This window comes from Nicotiana tomentosiformis, chromosome 5 (genome assembly GCF_000390325.3).
Source record: "Nicotiana tomentosiformis chromosome 5, ASM39032v3, whole genome shotgun sequence".
NCBI lineage: Eukaryota > Viridiplantae > Streptophyta > Magnoliopsida > Solanales > Solanaceae > Nicotiana > Nicotiana tomentosiformis.
In genome coordinates, this window is record NC_090816.1 from 133,183,733 (window position 1) to 133,199,288 (window position 15,556).

The 15,556-nt window shown below is 33.5% G+C and overlaps 1 pseudogene; it reads right to left on the reverse strand.

Annotated features, from left to right (window-relative positions):
- Positions 1-7,659: 7,659 nt before the first annotated feature.
- On the reverse strand, positions 7,660-13,235 carry LOC104101303 (TMV resistance protein N-like; annotated as a pseudogene).
- Positions 13,236-15,556: the final 2,321 nt, after the last annotated feature.

Consider the following 15,556-nt stretch of genomic DNA (forward strand, 5'->3'; position numbering starts at 1 on the left):
AAGCTAAAACACAAACGTCCCTCTCTCTCTTCTCTGCCAAAGAAAAAGGACCCCATTGATTGAATTTCTTTTTCTATTTTAATTTTTTACGGGCAAAATATTTCTCAGTTTTTTAAATATGATTATATTGTCCGAGCTAGCTACTGCAAAAGGTCCTAATACATTCCAAGAAAGAATTTTTATAATCAGAACTCCAATTAATATCAAATAATGAACAAAAACCCATGACCCCACTTAATAAAAACAAACAAAAAATCAAGAATTTGAAGGATTTACCTTAATGGGTATGTAAAAATTGGAGTTAAAGATTGCAGCTTTTCCACTAAATACTGCAAAGTGTAACAATACATAGCAAGAACAAATTTTTATAATAAGTAACTCCAATTAAGATCAAATAATGAACAAAAACACATAACCCCACTTAATAAAAACACAAAAAAATCAAGAATTTGAAGGACTTTACCTTAATGGGTATGTAAAAATTGGAGTTAAAGGTTGACGCTTTTTATCAAACAAAGGCTAGAAGTTAAATGGGTACTTTGGTCTGCTGGATTTTTTGCCGTTTGATATTGTTGTTCACCAACTACTCAATGACAAACAATAAAATTCCAACTTTTGGCTCTGAAAATACCACTTAATAAGATTCCAAATTTAGCTGAAAATTTCAATTTGTTGAACAAGATTGGGCTGGACTAGGAGCCAGGGATTAGTGGGCTGCTACAGACTGAGTGCTTGACCAAGAATTCACAAATATTTTCTTTTTTCCACTATATTTTCCTAATTTTAATTTTAGGATAAAATTAGTTTCCCTCAGTCCCAAAATAATAGAGCAGGGTTTTGAGTACGAGGATTGAATTTTTAATTTTTTTGGATAACTCGGATATTGATTATTTTAGTTTTAAATAAGATTTTAATATTTAAAAACTACATAAAACGTATTTCAAATCATGAGTGATTTTTATGATATTTATGGTATTTATGATATTTAAAATGCATGAAAATTTGCAATCAACAAATTAAGAGATGTTATGAAACTATTATTTGTGGATGTTCATTTATTACTTCGATCTTCTTGAAAAAGATTATCCATTTAGTACTCTGTTGAAGTTTATCTACAAGCAGCCGATGCAGGCAGATTGCAAGCAACTCAATGAAATGATTTGCAGCAGCTTCTTATTAAACATGCAAGTTGCGAGCAGCTCATGCAGACAACTTACAAGCAGCTGAAGAAAAACCTCGCAGCTGCTTCCTGAAAAGCCTCGCAACTGCTTCTTTTCTTCTATAAATAGAGGAGTTTTTAGTTCATTATAGATATCACTTTGAAAGTTGAATAAAATATCAATTTCCCTCTATACTTGTCTTCAGTTTATTTTTTTTATAGTCTTTATTTTATAACACGTTATCAGCACGAGTCTCTATGTTTGAATGTATAGTTATCTCAAACTTGAGATAATTTGGAGCAAAAGACGATGGAAGCCAAAGCTGCCTTAGGTAGATGTACCTAGAAATCTCATAACTTTGAATAAGTATTCATCTCCAATGTAAGGCGACACTCTTATGTCCATGGTCAGATCTTGTTCATTCCGAGCATCACAAGGCAGATTATATCCTTGAGGTGGTGAGTTTTTCTTCTTAGCAGTAGTGATGTAGATATCCCTTACATATGGAGTGGCCAAATTTGCGTAATTTAATTTGAGCCTTTTGCTTATATTTTAATATCTTTATCATCGCTTGCTTGATTATATGTTACGTATACAGTACCTATTTTGGTATTTGTTTCCATCCTTATTATCTTAATAAAGGATTACAAAGTGGATAACATTGTTAGATTCACTTAAACTCCAACAGAGTTTGCAAAAAATATACAACCATCAGAAGTGATTGTGTTTCATATATCTCATTGTAACTAAATTTTGTTAACCACCAGAAGTGGTATGTGCCTATGACCACCAGAAGTGATAATTTAGGCTTGCTATGGTTATAATGAAGATAAGCTAGAGAAATATTCTCTATATTACATGCACGCCTCAATTTGCTCCTGAAGTAGTAAATATTTTAAAAGAGGTTGAAGTATCACAATTTGATGTGATTAATGCGTGTTCAGATAATTATGTTTGATTTCCTGAAGGATAAGAATTTTTATAAATATTAATCTATTCCCTGAAATGAATGTGACAATATTAATAAAGCCGTAAATATGAGCGCGCTATTGATGTAAATATATTACGATTCACTTCCAGAAGAGGTAATATGATTGAGAGAATATATACTCAATTTTTCGTATTTTAATTTGCTCCTGAAGAAGTAACACAATTGAAATTTTCTCCCGAAGCAGGAAAATATTATGAAACTGTGCCTTTCTGTGCGTAAATAAAATAATGAGCTATTCAAAGTTATTTTTGAAGCACATTTTCATTCCCTGGAGTGAATGAAGAAATACCACAACTCAACTCCGAAAGAGCTAGAATAACAGAGAATATAAATATTATTTTTGTGGCATAAAGATCATTGTCGCACGTGCCTGTTGTACGTAAACATCTTGGATAATTTTATTAAGTATCATTCTAAGGCAAAAGCATTATTGTAGAATGCTTTCTACTACAACCACATTAATATATTATGGTTAGTTATTGAGTTCCCCGAAGGAAATAACAACTCGTGTATCTTTCCTTAAAAGATGCAATGACTATGTGGTTGTCGTATCGATACAAAATAGTCAGATGCTAATGATATTTCTCCTTGAAGGAGATATTTGTCACAAAATTAGTAGTAGAAATATTAAAATTCTTAATTTTCGTAATTTATAAATTTAGAATTAGCTTTATATTATTCATTTAATTATGATTTTCTCTCATGACACCAGAAGTGTCTGAGAAATATTTGGTAGTATAACAAAAGCTCCTGAAGAGCTAACTGTTTGTCTAGAAGACACATGACACAAGTAGTGTCTAAATAATATTTGATTGTGGACAATAAATGAAAGGCTCCCGAAGAGCTTATTTGTCATTATTGTGGTCAGAACATATGTTATGATAAACCGAAGTTTACTAATATATGTGACTGTCATACTGAGACTACAAATGATTGAAAGATTGAAAATCTTCATATTTTCACAATCATATGGAGTAAATATATATGTGAGAAGTTATCCGTCTTATGTATACCAGAAGTTTACTAATGCAAAAGCAGTCACAGTGAATCAGAAATTTACTGATACAAAAGTAGCCACAATAAATCAGAAGTTTATAGATGCAAAAGTTTATGCCATAATAAACCAGAAGTTTACTTAGAGATAACACATGCCATGATAAACTTGAAGTTTTCATTTGCCATTTTTAAATGAGCTATTTGAAAATTCAGATAAGCATATATTGAATAACTAGAAGATTCTTCAAGAATTCTCTTGTGTTGCTTGTTCTCATAATAACTTAATTATACCAGCTAAAGTTGGGACTAAAATCCCCGAATTCTAAAATATATAAAAGTTAAATATAGGCTCATTCACCTATCATGTGAAACACTTATAGATGCATATATAAGATGGTTACATGTATGTTTATTGTCAACCTGCAGTTTGGCATTTGAAATTGTCTTTCTCAATTAAGAGCATAATTTTCAGATTATAAAATCAAGATAGTTCATCTTGATGATGATGATTTATATCCAAGCTAGTTTAGCATTGAATACCTCCTATTAATGGCTAAACTATTGCTTATGAGGACAAAGCCTCATGTGTTGGTCTAAGATTTTTTAAATTACATACAACAGCACTTGTATGCATCAGACCAACAAAATATGATAAGTCATCCCCTCACAATTGATTTAGGATCAGAAACAAAATATTTTTACTATTTAATAACTTTTGATGTGTGGTATATGATTAATTTTTCTACCACAATACACAAAGATATGTTTTCCAAAGAAGATTGGGGATATGAGTTAGTTTTTCTAATATTTGGGGGATGGAATAAAACAGCTAGAAAATATGTTGTATGAATCGAATTATCATTAATATGATCCTTGCTTAGAAGATAATTCAAGTCAAATGCCAGAAGCATTTGCTGATCCAAAATTAAATATCATATTTCAGCTGCAAATGCTCTTATTAAAATTAAAGTCCCTGAAGGATAGAGTTTACTGTACGCATGAAGTGTGGACCAATCGGTTCCAAAGGTAACAATCCTTGAAAAGAATAGGAGTAAATGATCAAAATGATCATAATTAGGAGGAAATAATCTCTGGAATAGCCCATGACATAATATTTCATGAAACTCCAGAAGAAGTTCAGGCACCTGAAAATAAAAAAAGTGATAAGATCTCAACAAGTTATGTCGCTTGCGAACTGATACGAAATGATCGTCGACGATATATTTGATATAATATAGTGCACAATATTATAAAAGATTGTGAGGATCGGACCTGCAGTCCAGACACCTGAAGATGTCATGCCATTTAAATGTAAGTTATAACCTATATGACTCATTTGATTAATTCTATATGAAGATCCCTGAAGGATTTAAAATGCCTGAAGCAAATTCAATATCTCGGGAAATGTATTCAATCAGATTACAAAGATCTTTGTACGGTTTAAAGCAATCTGGGCGCATGTGGTATAAATCGCCTTAGTGAATATTTGTTGAAAGGATGTTACATAAATAATGTTATTTGTCCATGTATTTTTATAAAGAAAATGGCATCAGAATTTGTTATACTTGTTGTTTATGTTGATGACATAAATCTTGTTGGAACTCCAGAAAAGCTCCAAAAGGCAATTGAATATCTTAAGAAAGAATTTGAGATGAAAGATCTTGGAAAGACAAAACTTTATCTTGGTCTGCAAATTTAACATTTAGCAGACGGGATCTTCATCCATCAATCTGCCTCTACATAAAGGGTCTTAAAACGCTTTTACATGGACAAAGCGCACCCATTGATTACACCAATTATTGCTCGATCACTTGAAGTGAATAAGGACCCGTTCCGACCTCCAGAAGAGAATGAGGAACTCCTTGATCCTGAAACACACTATCTCAGTGCAATTGGTGCACTTATGTATCTTGCTAATGCTACAAGGCATGTCATAGCATTTTCTGTTAATTTACTAGCAAAATATAGTTTTTCTCCTATACGGAGACATTGGAATGGGATTAAGCATATATTGCGATATTTAAAGGGAACTCTTGATATGGATTTGTTTTATGCTAACAAAACTAGTGCAGATCTTGTTGGTTATGCAGATGCAGGTTATTTATCAGACCCCCATAAAGCTCGATCTCAAACTGGGTACGTGTTTACATATGGAGGTATTATCATATCATGGCACTCCACAAAACAATCTATTGTTGCTACTTTTTCAAATCATGCTGAGATAATAGCTATTCATGAAGCAAGTAAGAAATGCGTATGGTTGAGATCGGTGATTCATTTCATTCGAGAAATATGTGGTTTGGAATATGATAAAAGATCCACAATTTTATACGAAGACAATGATGCATGCATAGCCCAATGAAAGGGAGGATTTATAAAGGAGATAGAATGAAGCACATTTCACCAAAATTATTCTACACACATGATCTTCAGAAAAATGGCGACATTGATGTGCAACAAATCCGTTCAAGTGACAATCCGACAGATTTGTTCACTAAGTCTTTGCCAACTTCAACTTTTGAGAAGATGGTATACAAGATTGGAATGCGGAGACTCAAATATTTGAAATAAGGTTTTCATAAGGGGGAGTGAAATACGCGTTGTACTCTTTTTTCCTTACTAAATTTTTTTCACATGGGGTTTTTCTTGTAAGGTTTTTAATGAGGCAACTAGAAATGCGTATTACTAAATATGTATACTCTTTTTCCTTCACTAGGTTTTTTCACACTGGGTTTTTTCTAGTAAGGTTTTAACGAGGCATATTATCTTTAATGAACATCCAAGGGAGAGTGTTATGAAACTATTATTTGTGGATGTCCATTTATTACTCCGCTGTAAATAATCTTCTTGAAGAAGATCATCCATTTAGTACTCTGTTGAAATTTATCTACAAGCAGCTGATGCAGGCAGGTTGCAAGTAACTCAATGAAATGATTTGCAGCAACTTTTTATTAAACATGCAAGTTGCGAGCAGCTCATGCAGACAACTTACAAGCAGCTGAAGAAAAGCCTCGCAACTGCTTCTTTTCTTCTATAAATAGAGGAGTTTTTAGTTCATTATAGATATCAGTTTGAAAGTTGGAATAAAATATCAATCTCCCTCTATACTTGTTTTCAGTTTATTTCTTTTATAGTCTTTATTTTATAACAAGAGAAAGAATTCTTCTTTTTACTGATAGAGAATTTATTTATTTATTTTTTAACATTGACTTTTCTTAATAGCTTTTTCTTTAAATATGAATTTATGATTATATTTTGACTTTTAAAAAAAAATTATTAGAGCTATATAAAATTTTTTTCTTCCTGTGAGCTTAGATGAGTGTGACCCTTCTGGACGAAAATTTTCTCAAATATTTTCCTCTTGTTTCAAGATAATAGTCCTAGTTTAAAATTAAATTCTTTATAAATATAAGAAAAACTGAAGCCTAGCATATTAGTCCTTTCTGTTGTCTTTTCTTATCTTGAAATGATAATAGTGAAATGTCATAATGTTTATAAAGTATAAGTTTTATTGGTCTTTTTGATATGAACATCGAGTGTGGATAAACAATAGTAACATAATTACTATAATTTGTTAAAAATTTTGAAACTTCAAAATAACTCTTACTTGTTTTGTTTTATTATTTTAGTCGTAGATATGAATTCCATGGGGTCTAACTTTCACAATTTCCAATTTAGATTTCTCTTATATGGGTTCCAAGTGATTTATTTTCATTTCTTAAACAAAAATACGATCTGATTTGAAATATCAAATCGAAGTTGGTTATTTGTAGTGTAATCAAGAACATTTATATAGATTATGAGTAAATTCCACCATGTCTTGGTAGAAAATGTTATGAAAAACATGACATTAGTTATTCCATTAAATCGATATTGTTAAGGGTGAAATGAGAAAAGTATTATTGTTACGAGAATTGTGAATTTAAAAGTTAAAACAGAGAATAATATAGTAATTGTTGTAATGAAATATAAGTTCACCTTGCTCTTCAAATATAAGTTCCAAATAAAGAAATTATACAAATTGCCCTTTGAAGATTTAAAACGTGACATTTCTATTTTTTACTTTATCTGAAATTTTATTTGATTTCACAGGAGGTAAAAAGGGAGAAATGGATATTGTCACGCGAACAAACACACATTGTATGAAAAACATTTTTTTTGGTACACTAGAAAAGACTAAAAAGATTTAAAATTGTTCATAAGCTACTTGACTTAAATCTGCTAGGAGAAGAAACTCCATATTCTCAAATTAGCAAATCTTATTCATCTAAGTGCACAAATAAAGCCTCTTTGACCTTCTCAATGATTTGATCTTGATGGGACTTCCAATCTTTCATATGCAGTTTAGTTCTCAAAATACCTTGTTCCCATTTGAACTGTAAAAACTAATCCAAAAGCAAAAGAGTAAACTTGTTAAAACCACTTATAAGTAATATAGAGATATAGATGTTATTAATTTATCAAGATCTATTTTAACAAGTAACAACATACGTTAATATAAAAAACATCGGATATTCCTAATTTGAAACGATCATATTAGATGAATTAGTGCAAACAGTCTTGAAAGAAAACACTCAATATTTTAAAAGATCGTGAGCCTTTAACTCTACCACAAAACTAGTATTCTGTTATTCATCTGATGTATATCCCTGAGCTAAAATTTTAGCTGCAAAGTTTGGAATTGTGACTCTTTTGTTTCTTACCCGAGGAGCAACTGGCTTCATTGATCATGAAGTCGTGTTCATATTGTTATATCCCAGTGGAATGTTCTGTTGGTTCATTGTTATTTTTCCTCATTTGTAACAAGGCCTCAACCTCAGCTTCTTCTTTATACAACAAACGAAGTCCATACTACTTCATTACTCCCGAAAAAGATAGCCTAATAATCCCCCAGTCATTTGGTGTTTTTCCATTTGCCTTAGATGTATCCCATAAGCCAGCAAAAGGAACAAACAAAAAATGTATATTTGAACTGCCGGATGATTCTGAATGGTTGGATAAAGCAAGTTCTTGGGTCATCCACGACATGCCATCATTACATAAGGGAATCAAGTGAGCTGTGGTGTCAACTAATCTGCCAGAGTAACATACAGCAAATCCCAAGAATTTATGAGGTATATACCAATTTTCAGGCAAATTGACTGATACACTTCTATCCCTTCCCTTAAAGAGGAACCAACTTGGGATATCATGGATCTCCTCATAATCATAAGGAACCACACTGGTAAATACTCTTAGTGACAAGGAATCTGAAACAGACGAGATATTCTGAAACAACGAATTACAGATGGAATCATTGCTCCAATAATCTGCATGTATTGTATCTAATTCTGGTGGAAGTTTTGGCAGCCGTGTAAGCCTCTTGCACTTTCTTAAGTCCAAGATTCGAAGAGCACCAAGTTGGGCTATACTTCGAGGCAAATGCTCAAAATTATTTCCTCTGAGATACAACTTTTTCAAAGAGGATAACGATCCAATGTCTTTTGGAAGTCCTCCATCTATTAGATTGCAGTAACTGAGACTCAAAGTTTCCAATGACCGTAATCCTTCTGCCACCGGCGAGAACTCAAAGTGCACTCTATCTTTGACGCCTCCAAACTTCAAGATTTTAAGTTTGTTCAAGCGTACGATTGTAGACGGAGGTCGTGAAATTAGAGTATAGCTGGCATCAAGCTCCTCCAAGTTGTCTAAATCCCCCATCTCTTCTGGCAAGCTTTCCAGTTTTGAGCAAAACGACACATTTAGACTAACCAAACTTTTCAACCTACAGATGCTGCTTGGAAGAGCTACAAGGTTTCTCATAAAGCTCAAATCTAGCTTGGTAATATGAGTTTGGTACTGGGTAATAGATGATGGTAGTTTCCTTATCCCAGAGTCTCGCATGCGAATCTGTATCTCCGGCTTCATTCTCCCGTGGATTTCTGAAAATTTCTCTAAACTATGACAAAATTCTAAACTCAGATATTCAAGTGATTCCACGTTAACACATGGAAACCTCTCAAGGCGTTCACACCAAGTCAAATTTAACTCGGCGAGTTTTCTACAACACCCCAGGGAATGGTGAACCTCTTCAAGAGCAGAATACTCTAGATTCAAATACTCCAAATTTGGCATCCCCGTGAAATCTGGTGTTCGCATAAGGCTTTCAGAGTAGCTGGGATCTATCCTCCGTAGAGACTGCAAATCCTGTTCAGAACACCGACAGAATGAGATATAGAGAAAATAATGAACCTCTATTGCTGCTCTGCTGGATTCCAATAATAAAATATTTGGCTAGTGGGGCTATGTATGAATGTAGAAACCTTTTTTGTTTTGTTTTTTCATTTGTATTTGCGAGCATCAAATGACCTCTGTTTTCTTGAATTCTTAATTACTTATTGCTAGCTTTCCTAAAAGTATTTATTACTCACTCGACAAGAAATGAATGATAGCATTTGAATTATGAGGGTCTAACACATTATTTTTGTGCGAAATTAGAAATTTATTTTTTATATATGGAAAATTACTTGTTAAGAAACTGAATAAAAGTAAATTATAAATAAAATATTGCTAATTGTAATTTAACATGATTGAAAAAAAATTTAGCAAAGAGAAAAATGTTTCTCATTAAAAAAGTGTAATATAAAACGGGAAAACCCAAATCTTAAATTCATAAGCAGTGTATGAAAGCGTATATAACATTCGAAAAAATAGTTGTACACAATAAATTTCTTTTGTTTTACTAATAAGTATTCCTTCCGTCCCACTATGTACAGCCCGGGATGAGATTCATATGAATTTAATCTTACCATGAGAAATAATTGAAGGAGCTTTTAAATTGAGCTTCTTAGTTAAAATGATGATGGGAAGATTTGGAGAAAAAAGACATGAAGATCTTTTACAATAATATTGAGAACAACCTCAAATAATATAAAATTAATTTTTTGAGATGGAAATACAAAAATTTGAGCTTATGGAATTAATAACCTTTGTTCGTTTATAATTTTAGCAAAAATAGAAAGTACCTCAAATAATACGCGACAAAAGTAATAATATGTGTTCATTATCACTAAATTAAAGGACAAAGATAGTTAGAGAGAAACAGAAAAGTAAAATAGAACTCAACTATTATACCTTTGTTTCCGTCCATAAATGACGCAGTGAATTCTGTTTGAGTTGAAGATGAACAAGCATTTTGGGTTCAAATTCAGCCGGCAATAACTCCCAAGGATAGCCACTCAAAACAAACCAACGCAAGTTATTGGGCAGGTGCTCAATGGAGCCATCATTGCCCCACCTGTTATTCTCTATGCATAATATCCTAAGCCTTTTCATATTGCTAAAGCGTAGTGTACCAAAATTATAACGAACCCAAATTGCTTCCACTGCCATGGTCCCCTAGTAAGAAGATCAATAGGAAATACTAATGTTACTTCACAGAAATACTTTTTGCAATTAATTCTATAGTTCTATTTTCTAATATTACACTTTTCTTAGAAGTTCATTAGAGTCAAGTTTATAAGCTTTACATGTTGCGATAGAAGAAACTGCAATTGAAACAATACCAAAAATTTATAGTGACTTTTTTTTTTAAAAACAAATAATGAAAAAGTGAATCTCTGATTGAGTTATTATGTAATAAAAAACAACAACAATAACAACCCAGTATAATCTCACTAGTGGGGTCTGGGGAGGGTAGTGTGTACGCAGACCTTATCTCTACCCTGGGATAAAGAGGTTGTTTCCGATAGACACTCGGCTCCCTCCCTCTAAGAACTCCCCACCCATTTTATTATGTAATAAAATGTCATACAATTTTCAAGTTAATCCAAAGAATGAAATTGGATCAAACAGATTAAGTGGCTACTAGCTAGACTAATCAATCGCTAAAAAATATAAGAAAAACGAATTAGGCAATGTAAATTAAAGAGGCTACTTAATGGATTAGGCAATTAATATCTTTTTTTACTAATTAGGCAATTAATATTACTTTTGCTTTTCCTACTAACCAAAGTAAACAACTAAAATGATGTACCTGCAAGATTATGAAGCAAGAGGAACAGATAAATGGAGTTGACTGTCCTATATGTCTTTGGAATATGAAAATTAGAAATCAAATACTCTTCCATTGTTTATCCTACTTACTGCATTGTTGATCATCACTTCTTCGAAATCCTTGACGAGCCTTAGTCTGCTGCGTTCTCCCGGATTCTTTTGCAAGTTCACTATATATCTACCCATTTCTTGTATTAAGTCATGCATTTCAATTTTACCGTATTCAGTGATGAACACAAGAGATTTTTCGATGAGGACATCCAATCCATATTCAGCTCCAAAATGACAACTCTTGAGAATTTGCATGATGTAATCTTTTTCTAACCCTCGTAAGAAGCATGCTATATCCAGGAAAATCTCTTGTTGCATGGAGTCTAATCCATCATAACTAATTTTGAGTTTTTCAATAATTTTTGAATTAGGATTAATTTTCATTTGCTCTATAGCACTTTTTCACACAGTTATGTCAAGGAAGAACCCCACACTTTGAGGGCTAAAGGAAAGCCTTTAGCATAATTTACTACCTCCAATGAAAGTTTCTTAAAATGCTCATCTGGAACTTCTTTTTTGAAAGCATGTTGATTGAACAACTGAATGGATTCATGATTAGGTAGTGCACTCACTTCATATAATATATCATTCTTCTCTATCAAATGCTTGATCTCTAGTTGTTACAATAATTCTAGAACCATTACCAAACCAATCAAGATCACCTGCTAAATACTCCAAATAATAGTCTTTATCATCTATGTCATCAAGCACAATTAGAACCTTCTTAGAACGAAGCGTACTAGCCATTTGGTGCTTCCCGTCCTCCTCATTATTGTGATTAGCTTTTTCCCTTAAAAGTTCACATAGAAGGGTATTTTGTAGAGAATGCATTCCACGTTTGTTTTCTTTAATATCCCTTAGGAAACAAGCACCATCAAATTGATAGGAACTATCCCTTCTTCCTAAAAGAGTATCAAACATAGCTCTTGCTTATGTCGTTTTACCGACTCCCCCATGCCCCAGATCCCCATAATCCGAACATCATTGATTCCTATCTCTAGTAAGGATTCTATTTTCTCTAAATGGGTATCTATTCCAACAATGTTTTGCAAATAAGATAAAGAAATCTTGCATAATTTGGACGAGATTTGGTCAACAATCAGCCGAATACAGTCTGCATCAGTCCTACAAAAAGTAGAAGATTGTGATATATACAAGGAGTGTGCACATAAATCAAACTCTTTGAAGAACTAATTAAATTTTATCTGTGTAACAATGTTATTGAGTTTGTAATTAAATTGATAGAAACATATATAATCAACTAGAATTACTTATTCCGAAAATTTGAAAAATTTATTTAAGATTATGTTTAACTCATTTGAATGTATAAAGTATCAGCTTATGTGTTTTTAGCTCACTTGTTACGATTATCACATGAGCTTTTGAGATTGGCCGCTGCATTTAAAGCAATCCTCCATCTTTGTATTCCCTCAACATCATCCTTATACTTTGTTTCATGTTCTTCAAAGGCTTTTGCAAAGTTCTCCTTTTGGTTCCGAACATATGATGGATCCACATCATAGAATATCGGTATAACAGTTTGTTTAAATTGAGTCTTGCATTCCATAATCTTCACTAGTTCATTCAAACACCACCTCGATGTTGCATAATTCTTTGAGAAAACGACAATGGCAAATTGAGACTCTTCTATAGCTTTACAGAGTTCTTCTGGGATGGTTGCATCATACTCTAGCCGTTTTTCATCTTGAAAGGTTTTTATTTCCCTATCATTCAAGACTTCGTATAAGTGACTTTTAAATATTTTTCGAGTATCTTCACCTCTAAAACTTAGGAAAACATCATAGCTCCATCTGGCAGAAGATGCCATGGACTCCATGTTAATTCTCTGAAAACGGTATGTGAAAAAATTATGGTTGTGGTAATAGAACTCTAGATGATATTTTCAACATAGTTTTATAATATGTTAGAAGAGATAAGAATTATTGCTATTGGAAAAGTTGGTATGAGATGGGCTCTACTCCACAGAATTATTGGTACTGGGTTTTCTTTGAACTTTAATAGAAGGAAAGTCAGTCAACTGATGCATACTGTGACATTTAATGTGGTAGGAAATTATTGTGAAGCTTCTTCTTAATGCTTTGCTCTTGATTTGAATTATTGTTTTTTTTTTTTTGTTTTCTTTGAACTTTAATAGAAGGAAGTAGGAAATTCTCCATTGTATATACACAATGGACAGCTAAAAGTACAAGTGGACATTGAAGCTACAAAGAAAGAGTCATACATATCCCAATTGAATTGAATTATAGCTCAAAAGCACAAACACAAACGTCCCTCTCTCTCTTCTCTGCCAAAGAAAAAGGACCCCATTGATTGAATTTCTTTTTCTATTTTAATTTTCTATGGAGGTTGAAAAAGTCTTTTTCCAGCAACATATTTCTCAATTTCTTATTTTATTTTTTATATGATTATATTGTCCAAGTTATATCGTTCCATCTCAACTATTTTATTGGAGCCAGATAAAAATTAATCACCTAATGATTTTTGCCTATAGTGTTTTTATTTGAACATGAAATTTCATGATTTTTATCTTCACTTTATTGACCATTAGGAATACCTTTAGATCCAAATATTTCTCAGTCTTCAACTGACTGAATTAATAAGGAACCTAATTAAATAATTTGCCTACTCAAAAAATTACGAGCGTGTTTATTTGAATAGTAAAATATGTTAAAGACTAAAAGCAAGGTAATATCCGAGTAATTTTTTTGTCACTAACAACGCACGACAACTTGACTTTATTGTAGTGGAAGATAATAACCAATCAGAAGCCTTCAATCTAGTGGCCCGAGTGTCGTCACGACTCGAAGATCAAGGTCGGTTGGCGGTGCACCCCTCAGGGGAATCCCACCAATCAGCTTCCTTACCACGGGAAGGACGTCTTCGGTAACGGGGCATATATATCTCGATACTCCTTCACCCCGGTCCTTTTTGGATGAGGGTTTCTCGACCTTGAAGTTGTTCGCAATTGAACAGCCCCCGGGAATAAAGCTTTTCAAGGGGGGATCGGGAGCCGAGTCGGTGGAAGCCACTTCGGGAATAGCTGTCTCGAAGAAAGCAATTTCACGAGTGACCGCCTCAGTACCGGCGGCCGGTTGGAAAGATGAAGAGGCAGCCTTATGATGATCCAAAATATCATCTTTAAATTTAATAAGTAATTCTATGTTCTAAGACCTCAAAAAGTACCATTTATTATTCCTCGACTTGCGTGCGCAGTCCGTAAAATTTTTCGAAAAGTTTTCAGGTGAAAAATGGATTAAAATGTGAAATAGAGTTTTAAAATCAACTGAGGTGACTTTGGTCAACATTTTTAGTAAACGGACCCGGATCAATATTTTGACAGTTCCGGTAGTTCTGTATCGTGATCTGGGACTTAGGCATATGCCCAAAATTTAATTTGAAGGTTCCTAGCTCAAGTTATGACCATTTAACGGAATTAGCAATTTAAAGGCTAAAGATTTTCAAGTTAGACCACGGGGTTGACTTTTTAATATCGGAGCCAGAATCTGATTCTGGAGATTTGAACAACTCCGTTATGTCAGTTATGAATTGTGTGCCAAGTTTGAAGTCATTCCGGATTCATTTAATATGTTTTGGCACAAGATTTGCAAATGAAAAAGTTTAAAACTCAAAGCTCGAATCGAGGTGTGAATTGTAATTTTGATATTGTTTGACGTGAATTGAAACCTTGAGTAAGTCTGTATTATATTTTTGGACTTGTTGGAATATTCGGACGAGATCCCGAGTGGCTCGAATGAGTTTCGGACGAGCCACAGAGCAATTGGAACTTGCTGCCCAGTGTTGGTTCTGGTGTGTCGCACCTGCGACATTTTGTGCGCAGGTGCGTGGCCGTTCCTGCGGAAATACTAGTCGCTTCTGCAATATTGAACAGCCTTGCCGAGCTCCGCTTCTACGAAAAAATGAGCACAGGTGTGAAACCGCATCCGCGATGGACAAGCCGCTTCTGCGAGAAGACCGCTTCTACGATCACTTGTGCGCTTCTGCGATGTCGCAGGTGCGATATTTTTGGGCGCAGATGCGGCCGCTGGTCAAGCTGCCCTGTTCCGCAAATGCGAGCTTTGTATCGCAAATGCGAGACCGCAGATGTGAAAATATAGGTCGCAGATGAGAAAATGCTGGGCAGAATACATAAAATCGGGTCTTAGCCATTTTTGCTCATTTTTTTGAGTTTCAAGTCTCGGATTTGGGCGATTTCAAGGGGGATTTTCATGACTTTTAATTGGGTAAGTGTTCTTTAACTAAAAGTGATTATATTTCACAAATCCATGTCTATATTCATCATTTA